This window comes from Nicotiana tomentosiformis, chromosome 1 (assembly GCF_000390325.3).
Source record: "Nicotiana tomentosiformis chromosome 1, ASM39032v3, whole genome shotgun sequence".
Classification (NCBI taxonomy): Eukaryota; Viridiplantae; Streptophyta; class Magnoliopsida; order Solanales; family Solanaceae; genus Nicotiana; species Nicotiana tomentosiformis.
The window spans coordinates 149980296-149998952 of NC_090812.1; positions in this window are offsets into that span (position 1 = coordinate 149980296).

Below are 18657 nucleotides of genomic sequence, written 5' to 3' on the forward strand. Positions count from 1 at the left end.
GATTAATGTGATAGTCAGTACCTCCCACCTACAACCTCAAGGTTGTGGGTTCGAGTCAAAGGAGCAATAGCTCCAACAAAGGAGTCAAAAGGGAATAGGGAATTAAAAAATTTAAATATTTAAAAAATTGGATCAAATCCATGTTATCACTTAAAAAACCATGTTATCACTTAAAATATAGATAACTAATGGGGTTAAAAATGGATAACTAACGGGGTTCCTCAAGTTTGGGAAACTAGGAGTTCTTCCAAAAGTGATCATATTCAAGAAGTCATGTGTCGGTTAACCTATTTTCTATCCGTATTAAATATGAATCGGATCGAATATTTTATTCATTTTTGCATGACCCGTTTTCAATTTGCCAATATCTCCCGACCTGCCTATTTGCCACCCCAGTCACCACCAATGTTGGAGGTCAAATGTGCTTAGGCAATCTCAATCTCGACTAAATCAATGGGCTCAAAGTATTTGTCAACTTCTTGTTAAACATTTTCTTTCCCTTACGACTGTTACCATCAGTAGTAGCTAATAAAATGCAATGAACAGTGAATGACAATGATCCAATGTGGCATTGATATTTTGTATGCAAATTGTTTTAGTATTATATATTCTTCATTAGCTCATTTTCTTTTATTCGATTATTTTATGGAATTCTTTAAGAACGAAAAGTACTCCTAAAAGGTCTTTTGGGGTTAGGCCTCACATAAAGAAAAATAAAGTGTCTTTGGGAAGTTCTCTGGAGGTCAATATATGAAAGAAAAGCCAACAATTTGTTTTTACCAAATACATATATAGACTCTCAAACTTGGCATGAAATGTCAATTTGCTAGACCAATTAAAACTTCATCTTGACAGAAATGTATCTTGTGAACATAAGAAGTAGATAAATCAAACGTGTGAGCATTGTGTAAAGAACCAATAGAGCAAAGACATATTTATCTATCTATCTATATACATATTAAAGGAATAAAGTTATCATATATAATTGACATTATGGTTAAGCCAAATGGCAAGCTAATAAATATCAATAGTATATGGTAACTTTATTCTATATTTGACTATGTTAGTCAAATACAAATAATATATAGATAAAGATAATATATAAACTGCATTTGAATTAAAAGATAATTTGAATTTATAGATAATCTATATACATATTAAAGGAATAAAATTACCATATATAATTGGCATTATGGTTAAGCCAAGTAGCAAGCTAATAAATATCAATAGTATATGGTAATTTTATTCTATGTTTGACTATGTTAGTCAAATACAAATAATATATAGATAAAGATAATATATAAATTGCATTTGAATTAAAAGATAATTTTGAATTTATAGATAAAGTTTTAAAATTCGAATTTAAATTAAAAATAAAAATTTATCTTTTTTATCATGTTATCATACTTAATTCGGTTAATGATCATATGCAATCATGTTAGGAACTTTTATTATCTTTCTAATTATTTAAATACTACTTCACCTCTGGCAAAAAATAAAAAACTATTCCATATAAATATAAAACTCTTTCACATTTAAAACCCCATAATTATAGTTCTTTAAAATATTGTAGCTAGATTTGAATAAAGCGATTTTTTTTTAAAATAAATGTAATATATAGGGTACACGTCTATGTTTATCCAAATAACAAAAAAGAGTTTTAAAATCGAATAAAAGTTTAATTACATATATAATGAAGTAAACATACATGCTGGAGAAAGAAACATCACAAATATCAGTCAATATTAAAAAAAAAGTTATTTTTTTCTTTTCTTTTTGAAGAATATTTGTTTGAAGAGTCAATTTGTATAAATGGACATCAAACAAATAACAAAACTTTGGCTATACAATTGTTATCATTAATTTCAATTTAGCACATTCTAGGAATTGAAGGGTATAAGCTGAAACATCTTCATTTAGTTGCAGCCAAGCCAATATTGCAAGGGTATAATATTTTTTTCGTTAAAGAATATTAGTTTTGAATCATTAGATTATGTGAAAAGTTTTTTTTCTCGAACTCAACAAGAGAGATATTGGTTTCTAATTGATAGTTTCTATAGCGATTTTCAAGTGTAACAAAGAGTATATTTTTTAAAAAAATTGATATGATGTGAAATATTTTTTTTTAAATATAAACAAATTATTTCGAAAAAACTCTTTACTTTTTTCTACTTCAAAGATAATAAAAAGATAAGATATTTTTGAACATTAGTAGAGAGTTTTTAAAATTATTATAATAGAATTCATATAATGGATAAACTCAAAAAGTCGAAATCTTATGGAATATTTACATTAATATCCGACCAGATTTATTGTTTACTTTTTATAGCTAATATAAATAGATAATATACCGACAACATACGATTATACACATATTATATATAAATTATATATAAATTACACATCCTTCAATATTTTAATTTAAGTGGTCGGGTGAGCACCTATTTAGGCTGATTAGATAAAGCCAAAAGAAAAATATGAAAGAATTTCAACCAAAGACTAAAAATATAAATAAAGTTCTTATGTAGACAATTTCTATTAAAACTCATCCTTTTATAGTGAAATAAATTAACTTTTTGTAACAAAAGAAAGAATGACATAAAAAATAAGATAAAAGAAAATAATTATTGAAAAAAATGTATGAAAGATCTAAAAACCAGAAATAAGAGATGATAACGAATTTCTTCTTATGTTTCATCTTTGTTGAGTATAAAAAATTTGGAAGCTAATCTCATTGATTTCAAATATTTTTTTCAACTAAAATACATAGATTATAAAATAAGGATATCTTAGAATATTTTTTTTATTTACATTGTGTGTCATTTTTTTAAAAAGCACTATTACTAATAAACGTATATGATATTCGAATTTGAATTTAAATATCAATTTGAGTAGTTTGCATTGAGGTTAAGTCAAGTATGGTGTCAAAAAATAAACTACTTGGCAATTTTAAGATAATATATGCAATGTTATATAATAACAATCAACTAATTTAACATTTAATGATTCAAAAAATAATTTTTTTGTATATATAGGGTATTAAAAATTCAAAATCTGTGGCTAGAGATATCGATAAATTTAAAATGGAGTCATACTGAAATAAAGTTTTTTCGGCTAAAGAATCATTTAAATTTTTAGATAGCAAATTAAAAAAAAAAATTAATTAAGGATAATATCTTCACTTGCATCATTATAAAGATAATCATTAGTGAAAAATATATTAAATTTTAGAAATTGGAATTTCAAAATAGAAATATTTTTTGAAAGATAATATCATACCAAATAAGAGTTCAAGTCGTAGTAAAAGAGTCATTTGGTAATCAAATAATCGTTTATATTATGTCAACATTTGTGCTTTGCCATAAATATGAGTTATTATTTTGCTTTATAGCTATTTTTAGGTTCCAATGACACTAATGAGAATAGTGCAAAAATAAAATTATCACTACAAAATTTGAGAAAATGTTAGTCTTTTTTCATGTAGTGTTTCTTAATTATCTAACGATTATCTATAATTATTTAGAAGGTTTTAAATTTTAAAGTTATTTACATATAATTCAAATAACTCGGATATTTAACATGTTTAATGTCAAATATCAAAATGGAGCCATACTGGAAAACAATATTCAGTGGCTAAAGAATTTTTAAAATTTTTAGATAGCCAACTAAAATGAGTTTTGAATTAAGGATAATATTTTTACTTATATTATTATAAAAATAATTATTACTGAAAAATAAAGTTTTAGAAACTGAAATTTTAAAAAATAAATATTTTAATTTTAAGAGATATCAACACACCAAATAAGAGTTCAACTAGTAGTAAAAGAGTCAAGTCGTATTCAAAGAGTCATTCATAGTCTCAACATTTGATTGTTTTACCATAAATATGAATTATTATTTTGCTTCCTTGCTATTTTTAGGATCAAATGACACCGCGAAAATAGTATCAAAAAAAATAAATAGAAGAAATAGTTAATTTTTTTCATATAGTATTTTTTATTAATATCCAATGATTACTTATATTACTGAGAAAGTTTAATTTTAAGATCATTTACATATAATCCAAATAACTTAAATATTTGACATGATTAGTGTTCGTGCATCCGCGCGGATGCTATTACTAGTGTCATTAGAAAACATATGTCATCTAAAAAGGGAAGGAAAAAAAAATAGGTGTTTTTACTTTCTTCCCAAAAACCAAACTACTTGTTTCCCAGTTTTGCCCACCATTAATGAAGTCGCCATGTAAAATTGTTTTGTGTTTTCTTACTCACTCCGTAGTCAAAACCAAGCAAGAATCGCAAATATATTCGTACCATCAACACACAAAGAACATCAAAGAATGATAATGCAACTGCCAACCATTTGTAGATCTTAATATTTATTTGTTTAGAAGTTTCTCCGAAAATTTTATAATGATTTGGTCATTTTCAGTATCAGTTCTAGTTGCTTTTATTTTTCGTATTTTCGATTTTATATGTAACGTTTTTCTTTTAACATGATTCAATTTTGGACATTTTAGTACCAAACAAGAAATTGGGAGGGGAAGGAGAAGGTTACAAAGTCCTTGATACTGATTGCATGTTGTTTATTATTTAGGTAGAACTTATTGATTAGTGTTTTCAAATATTTGAATATTGTTATGATGTTATAATTATAAATATTAATTTATTTAATCAAACAAGCATTCCATGATGTTTTTACAAAACATATGTTTTTAGTTTTTATAATTAATTAAATTAAATTATTATTAATTTGAAATATATATATATATCAATTATTTTTACAATATTAGTTATACATATATGATTACTAATTAATGTATATTCAAGAAAAAAAACTTCCATCTTCAATACCAAATCTATTACATCATTTATACTTATAAAAAACCATTTATAGGCATATATTTATTATATTAACTTTAAAGTTTTGATAATTTCTTCATTTAAAATTTATTCTAATTGTGTAATTATACTTGTGCAACCAAACAACACGCTTGTAATTACATTGTAATTATGTTATGACAAACAAATATGTCGTTGTAATTACTAGATTGTGTAATTACTATTCTAGTAATTACACCAATTCTAGTTACAAGTGGCTTTCCAAACAGACTCTTAATGAAAATGACAAAAGAAATGGCGTCGACATCAACTTCCTAGCCATTCCTCTTGTTACATTTGTGACATTTTCATAGTCCCTCATTTTTCTTTCGAAATAAAAGGGTGACACAAATTAAAGAGACAACTGAAAATTTGAAACTTAATTTTAGCCCACCTGAGTTTGGGGAAAGAAAGAATGAGAAGAAAAAGGACAAATGTATTTATAATAATGTCATGAGGGGAAAATCTCTAATACGCTAAAATCACTAATAAAATTAGGCCATAAAATTAAGTAATAACTGAAAATTTATGTATCCTCCAAAAGGGAAAGATACATGCAACTCCTTGTGGAAAAGATGCATGTAACTCCTTGCTATTCAACAAATGACTACTTTTCTAAAATTAAGACCAATTAAGAACATATAAGTAAATGCTATGGTGTGATGGCCCAAAGTGTCATCTTTGAATTTAATAAGTAATTTTGTGTTCTAAGACCTCAAAAAATACTATTTATCACTCCTCGACTTGTGTGCGCAAGCTGTAAAATTTTCCGAAAAGTTTTTATGTGAAAAATGGATTAAAATGTGAAATAGAGCTTTAAAAATCAACTGAGTTGACTTTGGTCAACATTTTGAGAAAACGGACTCGGATCAGTATTTTGATAGTTCCGGTAGGTCCGTATCGTGGTTTGGGGCTTGGGCGTATGCCCGAAATCGAATTTCGAGGTCCCTAGCCCAAGATATGAAATTTTGATAAAAAATTAAAAGTTTGAAAGCTTAATGATTTTTAAGAATTTACTGATGTTGGATTTGTTGACACCGGGTCCGTATTTTAGTTTTGAAATTCGGTATAGGTCATCTATAATATTTATGACTTGTCTGCCGAATTTGGTGAGAAACGGAGTCGATTTGCGTGATTCGGACGTCCGGTTGCGAAAATATAAGTTTTAACATTTTCTTAAAAAATTCCTTTGATTTGGTGCTTGATTCGTAGTTCTAGGTGTTATTTTGGCGATTTGATCACGCGAGCAAGTTCGTATGATGTTTTAGGAGTTGGGTGCATGTTTGGTTTGGAGCCCCGAGGGCTCGGGGTGATTTCAGGTGGTTAACGAATCATTTTTGGCCTTGGTGAGATTGCTAATATTTGTTGTTGCCTTCTTCTGGTTTCCTTATACGCGATCGCATAGGTCCATCCGCGATCGCGTAAGCTTATTTCCTTATATGTGACTGAGGTCGCGTTCGCGTAGAGGAATGAGGCAGAAGCTGAAGCACAAAATTTGTCTTATGCGATCGCACAAGGTCGTCCGCGATCGCGCAAGGCTGAGAAGCTGTGCTTCGCGTATACATAAGCCCTTACGTGTTCGCATAAAGCAAAAAGCTAGGCAGCCAAAATGTGCTTCGCGATCGCAAAAAGTAAAATGAACTTGGGCAAAAGTTATTCTACGCGATCGCGAACGTAAGTTCTGGAAATGGGATTTCGACCCATTTTCAACCATTTCCAATTTTTGAGCTCGGGTAAGGCGATTCTTGGGAGATTTTTATGAAAAAATATTGGGGTAAGTATTCCTTATCCTATATTGATTATATTTCATGATTCCATACTCATTTACATCACGAATCCTTGAATTTATGGAAGAAAAATCAGATTTTTATAAAATCTTCCAAAAATAAAAATTTAAGATTTGAAGGTTCATTTGACATCGGAATTGGATAATTTTTGTATGGTTGGACTCGTCTCGGAACGAGTGTTCGGATTTCGTCAGTTTTTCTGAGATTTAAGACTTGGTCCCACTGTCGAATATTTAAATGAATTTTAAATTTTTATCCGAAAAATTAGTAAATTTATATGGAATTAATTTCTATAATTCATATTGAGTATATCGAATTGTTTATGATTAGATTTGACGCTTTTGGAGACAAATTCAAAAGGAAAAGTTATGGTCGAATAATTTATTGTTTGCCTATTTTCTCCACGATTTTCATAATTAATTACTAATTGTCATTGTTTGTTCATAAATAAATTATAATTATTGTGTATCTTGATACTTAATAGTTTCTCATTGAACATGGTATTTATTGAAATAATTTGTATTACATTCATGAGTTGTTTAAAGTTATATTGGTGGAACGGGTTGCACGCCGCAACGTAAATAAAAGTGTGTGTGTGTATATATATATATATATATATATATATATATATATATATATATATATATATATATATATATATATATATTGGGGGAGCGAATTGCACGCCGCAATATGCTTATTAAAAAGTTCATATTGGGAGATCGGATTGCACGCCGCAATAGACTTATTAAAAAAATCCATATTGAGAGATCGGATTGCACGCCGCAATAGACTTATTAAAAATCCATATTGGGGATCAGATTGCATGCCGCAACAGACTTATCTAAAAGTCTATACATATACTTGATTAAAATAATTATATTGGAGGATTAAAAATGAATATATTGTGGGAGCGGTATGCACGCTGCAACGGAAATTGGTTGAAATAATAATTGGTTGTGACCGCTGAGTTGGCTTCAACTATTATAAATGAGTTACCTGATTTATTTCTATTATTTGTTGTTGTTACTAATATTGCGTACAGGTTAATGTAAGTGACCCGCCTTAGCCCCGTCACTACTTCGTCGAGGTTAGGCTCAACACTTACCAGTACATGGGGTCGGTTGTACTGATACTGCACTTCTTGTGCAGATTTCAGAGTTGGTCCCAGTGGCATACCATAGGCTTGCTCGGATTTCAGCTGCTCAGAGGAGACTTGAGGTATAACTGCACGGCGTCCGCAGTTCTGAATTCCTCGTTTACTTTACTTTAGCTGTGTGTTTGTTTCCAGACATCTTTATTTTATTCAGACCTTTATTTGTATTATTGTAGAAGCGCGTGCACTTTCACATTTGTTTCTTTGTTATTAACAAATTTAAAAATTGTTTTTAAAATGGATAATATTATTCTAACGTTGGCTTGCCTAGCAAGTAAAATATTAAGCGCCATCACGGACCGAAGGTGAGAATTTCGGGTCATGACAGTAGGTATCAGAGCACTAGGTTACATAGGTCTCACGAGTCACGAGCAAGCTTAGTAGGGTCTGAAGGATCAGTACGGAGACGTCTGTACTTATCTCTCAGAGGCTATGAAGTTTAGGAACAATATCACTTCTTTCTTATTCCATCGTGTAAATTTATTCTATGATCGATGATTAAACCATTCTACTCTTATTCTCTCGCAGATAGTGAGAACACGTAATACATATACCGATGGACAGGGACCAGAGCCCCCGGTAGAAACTATGGCCAAGGGTAGAGGTCGAGGCCGAGGTCGTGCTAGAGGTCGAGAAAGAGGTCGAGGTAGAGCTCAGTCTAGAGCTCGAGCAGCTGCACCTGTTGTAGAACCTCAGGTGGACCTTCAAGAGGAGGTTCCAGTTCAGAATGTACCAGTTGGACTAGTTCAGGTCCCGAAAGGATTCATAGCCACTTCAGGACGCCCTAGTCTGTTTAGTAAGTCTTATGGAGGGCGTAGCCCAGAATGGTACATTTCCGGTGGCACCAGCCGTCTCACAGGCTGGGGGAGGAGCACAAACTCCCACTACTCCCGCTCCGGAGTAGATGGCTCCCCAGAATCAGGCTCCAGCAGCCCCGCCAGTTGGAGTAGTTCAGCCAGTTGTTGCGGTACAGACTGGTAATAGGCCTGCCATGTCTTTTGAGGCTTTATTGAGATTGGATAAGTTTACTAAGCTCTTTCTAGTTCACTTCAATGGCACACCTTCTGAGGACCCACATGATTATCTTGAACGCTGCCACGAGTTGAAGGAATTGAAGGAGCAGTTACAAGGCTTGCTTGATCAGGGATTCATTAGACCCAGTGTCTCGCCCTGGGGTGCACCGGTATTATTTGTAAAGAAGAAAGATGGCTCTATGCGGATGTGTCTAGATTATCGACAGTTGAACAAGGCCACTATCAAAAATAAATATCTGTTGCCAAGAATTGATGACTTATTTGATCAGCTTCAGGGTGCAAATTTATTTTCGAAGATCGATTTGAGGTCTGGTTACCATCAGTTAAAGATTAGGGCATCTGATGTCCCTAAAAATAGCTTTTCGGACGCGATATGGGCATTACGAATTCCTAATGATGTCATTTGGGTTGACAAATGCCCCGGCAGTATTTATGGATTTGATGAATCAAGTGTTCAAGCCCTATTTGGATTCTTTTGTGGTTGTATTCATTGATGATATATTAATTTACTCCAGCAATCGAGAGAAGCATGAGCAACATCTTCGGAGTGTGATTCATACTTTGAAGAATAATCAGTTATATGCCAAATTTTCAAAATGTGAGTTTTGGTTAGGCTCAATTGCCTTTTTAGGGCATGTTGTATCCGCAGAAGGCATAAAGGTGGATCCTAAGAAGATTGAGGCTGTTCAGAATTGGCCTAGACCTACTTCGGTTACAGAGATCCAGAGTTTCCTGGGTTTGGTAGGTTATTATCGCCGGTTCGTGGAAGTTTTTCATCTATAGCAAGCCCATTGACCAGACTGACCCAGAAGGTGTCCCATTCAGATGGTCAGACGAGTGTGAGTTGAGCTTTCAGAAGCTCAAGACTGTTTTGACTACGGCGCCAGTGTTGGTATTACCCACAGGTTTAGGATCGTATACGGTATATTATAACGCATCTCACATTGGGCTTAGTGCAGTATTAATGCAAGAGGGCAAGGTGATTGCATATGAGTCGCGACAACTGAAAGTTCACGAGAAGAATTATCATGTTCATGACTTAGAACTGGCAGCCATTGTTCATGCGCTGAAGATTTGGAGGCATTACCTCTACGGTGTCTCGTGTGAGGTATTTACTGATCATCATAGCCTTCAATATCTGTTCAAACAAAAAGATCTTAATTTAAGGTAGAGAAGATGGTTGGAGTTGTTGAAAGACTATGATATCACCATTTTGTATCACCCCGGAAAGGCCAATGTGGTGGCTGATGCTTTAAGTAGAAAGGCTGTGAGTATGGGCAGTCTTGCGTATATTCCGGTTGGTGAGAGCCCATTAGCTGCAGATGTTCAGACTTTGGCTAATCTATTCGTGAGGTTAGATGTTTTAGAACCTAGTCGGGTTCTGGCTTGCACGGTCGCTCGGTCTTCTTTATATGAGTGTATCATAGAGAGGCAGTATGATGATCCTCATTTACTTGTCCTTAAGGACACAGTACGGCACAGTGATGCTAAACAAGTTGTTGTGGGGGAGGATGGAGTTCTACGAATGTAGGTTCGTATTTGTGTGCCTAATGTTGACGGGCTTCGTGAATTAATTCTTGAAGAGGCACACAGTTCCAGGTATTCTATTCATCCAGGTACCGCCAAAATGTATCAAGATTTGCGGCAACATTATTGGTGAAAGAGAATGAAAAAGGATATAGTTGCATATGTAGCTCGGTATCTGAATTGTCAACAAGTTAAGTACGAGCATCAGAAACCTGGTGGTTTGCTTCAGAAGTTAGAAATTCCCGAGTGGGAGTGGGAGCGTATCACTATGGATTTTATTGTTGGGCTCACACAGACTCAGAGAAAATTTGACGCAGTTTGGGTCATTGTGGACAGGTTGATCAAGTCAGCATATTTCATTCTAGTGGCAGTTACATATTCTTCAGAGAGGTTAGCTGAAATTTACATTCGTGAGATTGTCCGCCTTCACGGTGTGCCCATGTCCATTATTTCAGATCGAGGTACGCAGTTTACCTCACACTTCTGGAGGGCTGTACATCGTGAGTTAGGCACGCGGGTTGAGTTGAGTACAACATTTCATCCACAGACAGATGGATAGTCAGAGCGCACCATTCAGATATTGGAAGATATGTTTCGCGCTTATGTTATAGACTTTGGAGGTTCTTGGGATCATTTCTTGCCACTTGCTGAGTTTGCTTATAATAATAGCTACCAGTCGAGCATTCAGATAGCTCCATATGAGGCATTATACGGAAGGCGATGCCGATCGCCAGTTGGTTGGTTTGAACCGAGAGAGGCTCAGTTGTTGGGTACCGATTTGGTACAGGATGCTTTGGATAAGATCAACGTTATTCAGGATTGACTTCGTACAACTCAGTCTAGGCAAAAGAGTTATGCCGACCGTAAAGTTAGTGATATTGCATTCATGGTTGGAGAAAGAATATTGCTCCGGGTTTCACTTATGAAAGGTATATTGAGGTTCGGAAAGAAGGGCAAGTTGAGTCCTAGGTATATTGGACCCTTTGAAATTCTTGAAAGGGTGGGTGAAGTAGCCTACAGGCTTGTATTACCACCTAGTTTATCAGCGGTTCATCCGATGTTCCATGTGTTTATGCTCCGAAAATATCATGGTGATCCGTTCCATGTGTTAGATTTCAGCTCAGCGCAATTGAACAAAGATTTGACTTACGAGGAGGAGCCGGTGGCTATTGTAGCCCGACAGGTCCGGCAGTTGAGGTCTAAGAGTTATCCTTCAGTTCGGGTGTAATGGAGAGGTCAGCCAGTAGAGGCATCTACCTGGGAGTCCGAGTCGGGCATGTGGAATAAATATCCACACCTTTTCTCCAGCTCAGGTACTTTTTCTAACTCCGTTCGATGACGAACATTTGTTTTAGATGTGGAGAATGTGATGACCCAAAGTATCATCTTTAAATTTAATAAGTAATTTTGTATTCTAAGACCTCAAAAAGTACTATTTATCACTCTTCGACTTGCATGCGCAGTCCATAAAAATTTTGAAAAGTTTTTATGTGAAAAATGGATTAAAATATGAAATAGAGCTTTAAAACTCAACTGAGTTGACTTTGGTTAACATTTTGAGCAAACAGACTTGGATCAGTGTTTTGACTATTCCGGTAGGTCCGTATCGTGATTTGGAAATTGGTCGTATGCCCGAAATTAAATTCGGAGGTCCCTAACCCGAGATATAAAATTTTGATAAAAATTAAAAGTTTGAAAGCTTAATGATTTTTAAGAATTTACTGATGTTGGATTTATTGACACCAGGTCCGTATTTTTGTTCCAGAGCCCGGTATAAGTCCACTATAATATTTATGACTTGTCTGCCGAATTTGGTGAAAAACGGAATTGATTTGACGTGATTCGGACCTCCGGTTGCGAAAATATAAGTTTTAAATTTTTCTTACAAATTTCCTTTGATTTGGTGCTCGATTCGTAGTTCTAGGTGTTATTTTGGCAATTTGATCATGCGAGCAAGTTCGTATGATGTTTTAGGACTTGGGTGCATGTTTGGTTTGGAGCCCCGAGGGCTCGGGGTGATTTCGGGTGGTTAACGGATCATTTTTGGCCTTGGTGAGTTTGCTGATATTTGTTGTTGCCTTCTTCTGGTTTCCTTATACGCGATCGCATAGGTCCATCCGCGACCGTGTAAGCTTATTTGGGGCAGGGATATGTTGTTATATGTGATCGCAGAGGAAGGGACGCGATCGCGTACGTGAATGAGGCTATGCTTCGCGAACGCGTGACTGATGTCGCGTTCGCGTAGAAGGAATGAGGCAGAAGCTAAAGTACAAATTTTGTGCTATGCGATCGAACAAGGTCGCCCGCGATCGCGGAAGGCTGCAAAGTTGTGCTTTGCGTTCACATAAGCCCTTACGCGTTCGTGTAGAGCAAAAAGCTGGGCAGCCAAAATGTGCTTCGCGATCGCGAAGCCATCCTGCCATCGCGAAGAGTAAAATGAACCTGGGTAAAAGTTGTTCCACGCGATCACGAATGAATTTCCGCGATCGCGATGAGTAAAAATCTGAAAAACATAACTTAAGTTCTTGAAATGGGATTTCGACCCATTTTCAACCATTTCCAATTTTTGAGCTCGGGTAAGGCGATTCATGGGCGATTTTCACGGGAAAATATTGGGGTAAGTGTTCCTTATCCTATATTGATTATATTTCATGATTTCATACTCATTTACATCATGATTCCGTGAATTTATGGAAGAAAAATCAGATTTTTATAAAATCTTCTAAAAATAAAAATTTAAGATTTGAAGGTCCATTTGACATCGGAATTGGATAATTTTTGTATGGTTGGACTCGTCTCGGAATGGGTGTTCGGATTTCGTAAGTTTTTCCGAGATTTGAGACGTGGGTCCCACTATCGAATATTTTAATGAATTTTAAATTTTTATCCGGAAAATTAGTAAATTTATATGGAATTAATTCCTATGATTCGTATTGTGTATATCGAATTGTTTATGATTAGATTTGACGCTTTTGGAGACAAATTCAAAAGGAAAAGCTGTGATCGAATAATTTATTGGAATTTGCAAAGCGAGATAAGTGTCGTGGTTAACCTTGACTTGAGGGAAAAGAACTCTTAAACTATTTGTTATATGAAATGCATGTGAACGACGTATATGCGAGGTGACGAGTGTCTATACGTCATCAAATTAATTGTTTGCATAATTACTTGAAAATCATAAATCGTTTTAAATCATGAATTAATTGTTATAATAATTGTTTCTCTCCTATTCTTTGTCAAATATTAATTCTTGAATTCCTGCAATAATTGTTACATGCTATTTGATTTATGTGTCTTAATTGCTATTTGACATTTAGCATACTAAATATTAACTGCCTATTTTCTCCACGATTTTCACAATTAATTGCTAATTGTCATTATTTGTTCATAAATAAATTATAATTATTGTGTGTCTTGATGCTTAATAATTTCTCATTGAACGTGGTATTTATTGGAATAATTTTTATTACATTCATGAGTTGTTTAAAGTTATATTGGTGGAACAGGTTGCACGCCGCAACGTAAATGAAAGTAATATATATATATATATATATATATATATATATATATATATATATATATATATATATATATATATATATATATATATATATTGGGGGATCGGATTGCACGCCCTAATAGACTTATTAAAAAGTTCATATTGGGGGATCAGATTGCACGCCGAAATAGACTTATTAAAAAGTCCATATTGGGGGATCGGATTGCATGCCGCAATAGACTTATTAAAAGTCCATATTGGGGGATTGGATTGCACGCCGCAACAGATTTATCTAAAAGTCTATACATATACTTGATTAAAATAATTATATTGGAGATTGAAAATGAATATATTGTGGGAGCGGTATGTATGTTGCAACAAAAATTGGTTGAAATAATAATTGATTATGACAGCTGAGTTGGCTTCAACTGTTATAAATGAGTAATCTGATTTATTTCTATTATTTGTTGTTGTTACTAATATTGCGTACAAGTTAATGTAAGTGACCCGCCTTAGCCCCGTCACTACTTCGTCGAGGATAGGCTTAGCACTTATCAGTACATGGGGTCGGTTATACTGATACTGCACTCTGCACTTCTTGTGCAGATTTCAGAGTTGGTCTTAGTGGCGTACCATAGACTTGCTCGGATTTCATCTACTCAGAGGAGACTTGAAGTATAACTCCACGACGTCCGCAATTCTGAAGTCTCCGTCTACTTTACTTTAGCTGTGTGTTTGTTTCCAGACAACTTTATTTTATTTAGACCTTTATTTGTATTATTCTAGAAGTTCGTGCACTTGTAACACTAATTCTTGAATGGTATTTAAATACCGTTATTTGTATGGATTATTCACTAAATTTTAGTATAATAGTTTAACATTTGTTTTTAAAGGATTCTAAAAAGGATAAGTTAGAACTTAATACTTTCAATTAAATTCAATTTTAAAATTTTAGCGCACAAACCATATAAATAGTTGTCACTGGTACAAAAACCTTGGAAGTTGGAACGCACACCAAAAACTTGTCCCTTTTTTTCATTGTTAGTAATGTTACAGATGGGGGTGTTTTTGGTAATACATACTTTGAAGCGATCGTCGGATAGATTAACTTACCCGCAGACCTCGTAAGGCGGGCAAGATTAAATATTTAAAGGTCAACAATCCCATTAACACCCTTATTAAATTTCTAGATTTACTTTAATGCCATTATTTATTTTGTTGAAGATATCGCCGCCTAAACAAGTGGGAAAAATAATAAAAATATCTCGCATCACGCCAACATTGAAATCTGAATCTGGTGGATATTCGAAAATGAAAAAAGATGATCTTGGCCTTAAATTACATATGTGCCCTTGGAAGGTCAATTAATTTACTACTCTTACAAGAGTCTGTCAAGCAAAGGCAGAAAGTGCCTTATTTTAACAGCAAAGTCCCAATTTATTTTGGTTTCTTCTATAAGAAGAATCATCATCACCTCTACTTTAACGTTCTGCCCATATTTTGTTGTCAAATTCCAATTTAAGAAAATGCCCATCAATATTTGGTTCTCTCGGAAGAATCCTTTCACGAAGATGAAATAATACTCGTTATTCATATTTTTCTTCAACTTTAGCCGAGCGTATATCGGAATCAATCTCTTTATCTTTCTATGGAAGGGGTAAAGTCGACATACGTATTACCATTTTCAAATCACTAAATTTATTGATGTTGTTACAAATATGAGTATATTTGCAAGTCACACACTACATATGGTGCAAGGATACAACAATACAAATTTACAATTCACTCGAGTTTGAACTATACCTGTTAATCGGGCCGGACTGACCCGTTTACAACCCGGTTCAGCCCGGATCAGCCCGGTACTGTAGCGTGAGAGGCGGACTAGGACGGGTTGGGCGGGGAGCGGGTTTCAAACGAACAGTTTTTTGATATTGGTGCACCGGAACCCGCTAAGTCCGTTAACCCGTTAACGGGTTGTTAACGGGCTACAACCCGGTTCAGCCCGAATTTTAACTTTTTTTTTTTACCGTTGCCAACAGTCAAATTCAAATATGACCGTTGGCCAACGGCCTTTTTTTTTTTTTTTTTTTACAGAAATAGCCATTTCGGCCTACCCTCTTAAGAAAATAGCCCACACACCCCTAGTATTTGATAAATTACAATTTTAATCTTTTAAAAATTATAAATAGCCCCCCTTCTTCTTCATTTTTCCTCACAATTCACTCTCTTACTACTCTAATTCTCTCTTGATATTATTGATTATTGTTCTTAAATTCTCAATTACTTATTATTTCAAGCTTCATCAAATATTTAGTTTAGCCATTACAAAATTATTATTATCAAATATCAAGTATTCAAGTGAAGTGTGGTATCAACTATCAAGTATCGATCTATCAATTGAAGTTTGGTTTTTGATATCAATTTTAGTGCGGCATCCGGAATCCCGGTACACTCGTTCTATATCTTTTTCTTCTTTGGTGTACATTTATTTTATTATTTACGATTATTAATTTAATTTATATAATGGATATATTTAGAGCAGCCAAAAAAGCGTGCACTAGTAGAGGTGGTAGTAAGAAAACTTCCAAAAGATCAAGAGGTGGTGCTTGTTCTTCTAGTAGCTTTACACATATTTCTGAAAGTTCACGTGAAAATTTAAATGTAGATTATGAGGGACTTCAAGAAAATTATGGTATAGATGATAATTTAGATGATATTCCATTTCCATCACCTGATAATCTTGAAACACCGCCAGCTACACCTGGTAATGCTAGTCAAACTCAAAATATTAGGGGTAAAAGTCGTGGTAATACAAGTAGGTCTCCCCTCCCTATTAAGAAGAATCGAATATTAAGAAGTAAGTGTTGGAATTTTTTTGACAGACTAGAAGAAGATAAAAATTATGTAAGATGTAGAATTTGTAAGGATATTTATAAACATGAGATCGGTAAGGGAGGAGGAATGGGTCAACTTCGTAGGCACATGGTAGACAACCACCCTCTTGATTGGGGAGTAGATGAGGAAGATGGGCAATAAAAACTTAACCCGGGTACTTGAGGGTTAATGGGTAAATACGATATTAAGAAAAATCGGGAAGAATTAGCTAAAATGATTGTTTTAGGTTGTTTACCATTTAGTTTTGCTGCTTCACCATATCTTGTTACTTATATTCAAAGAATTTATAACCCTTTGTTTAAAGGTATTCCTAGAAGTACTTGTAGAGCTAATATCTTTAGGCTTTTTGGACAATATCAGACATATATACGTTATCTGTTCGCCAGTCTTTCTTGTAGAATTTCTCTTACTTCTGATATTGGTCGTGCTGGAAATGGTAATGATTATTTGACTGTTACATGCCATTGGATAGATAGTAATTTTTATATGCAAAAATGTATTATTGCTTTTAAATATGATGAAGATCAAAGTTATACTGGTGCATTTATAAGTAATACTATCCATGAAGTTGCTATATTTTATAATCTTGCAAAAAAAGTTTTGTGTGTGTCATTTGATAATGCTTCTAACAACAATGCTGCTATTACAATATTAAAATTGCATCTACACCCACCACTTCCCGAAATATTTCATGTTAGATGTGCATGCCATATTTATAATTTGATTGCGAAGAGTGGCCTTGAATTATTTAGAGATGATATCACTTTAGTTAGAAGAGCTGTTGGTATAATTCAAGAAAATAATAGAAGTGCTAGATTAAATACATTTAAAAAAAAATGTCTACACTATGGACTAAAACCAAGACTCATGCCTGAAGAAATAGTTACTAGGTGGAATTATACTTATTTATTCTTAAAATATTGTTATAAATATAGAATGCCTATAACTGAAGTTGCTAATTCTCATTGTACCGATCCTAGCCGTTTGTTAACATCTAAAACTTGGGATGTCATTGAAGATGTTGTAAAGTTTTTACAAAAAATTTATGTGGCTACACTTGAGTTTTCTGGAGCTTATTATCCTACTATTGCAAATGATTTAGTTCATATTGCTGAAATTTCTCCTTTACTACATAATTTGAAGAAGAAAGAAGGATATACTTCTGTTGTTGAATCTATGTTAGATAAGTTTAAAAAATATTTTTACCCAATTCCCCCTATTTACCTAATTGGTGCTATTTTAAACCATTCTATCAAAATGGCCACTTGTCGCCAATTAATCACTGCTTTATATTCTTATATGGATATTAGACCAACTGAAATTCCTGATATTGATACTTGTATTTTTGATCTACACAAATATTTAGAAACATTATATAATTATTATGCTAACATTGTTGATGCTTCTTCTGCTGTAGATGCAAATATTCCTTCAAGTTCAGTTTCAACATCTGGGACCAGTGCTTTGGATGATAATGATGGTGTTGAAGATTATTTGATTTGGTCTACAATAGGGGAGCATCAACAAACCAGTAGCAGGAATATTGATGAACTTCAATTCTACTTGCAAAAGTCAGCAGAGCCCCGCACAAAGGAATTTCTACCACTGGGTTGGTGGAGGAGCAACTCAAATCAATTTCCTGTTCTTTCGGCCATGGCTCGAGACGTGCCGATTTCAACAGTCGCATCAGAGAGCGCATTTAGCCAAGCAAGGCAGCAACTAGGAGATACCCGTCGTTCATTGGGTAGCAACGCTTTGGAAATTCTAGTGTGCTTCAGAGATTGGATAAGATCAGAACGACGAAATCAAGGGCGTGACGAGGTAGATAAAGCGGAGGACCAAGAAATTGGAGATATAATGGTTTATGGTTCTGATT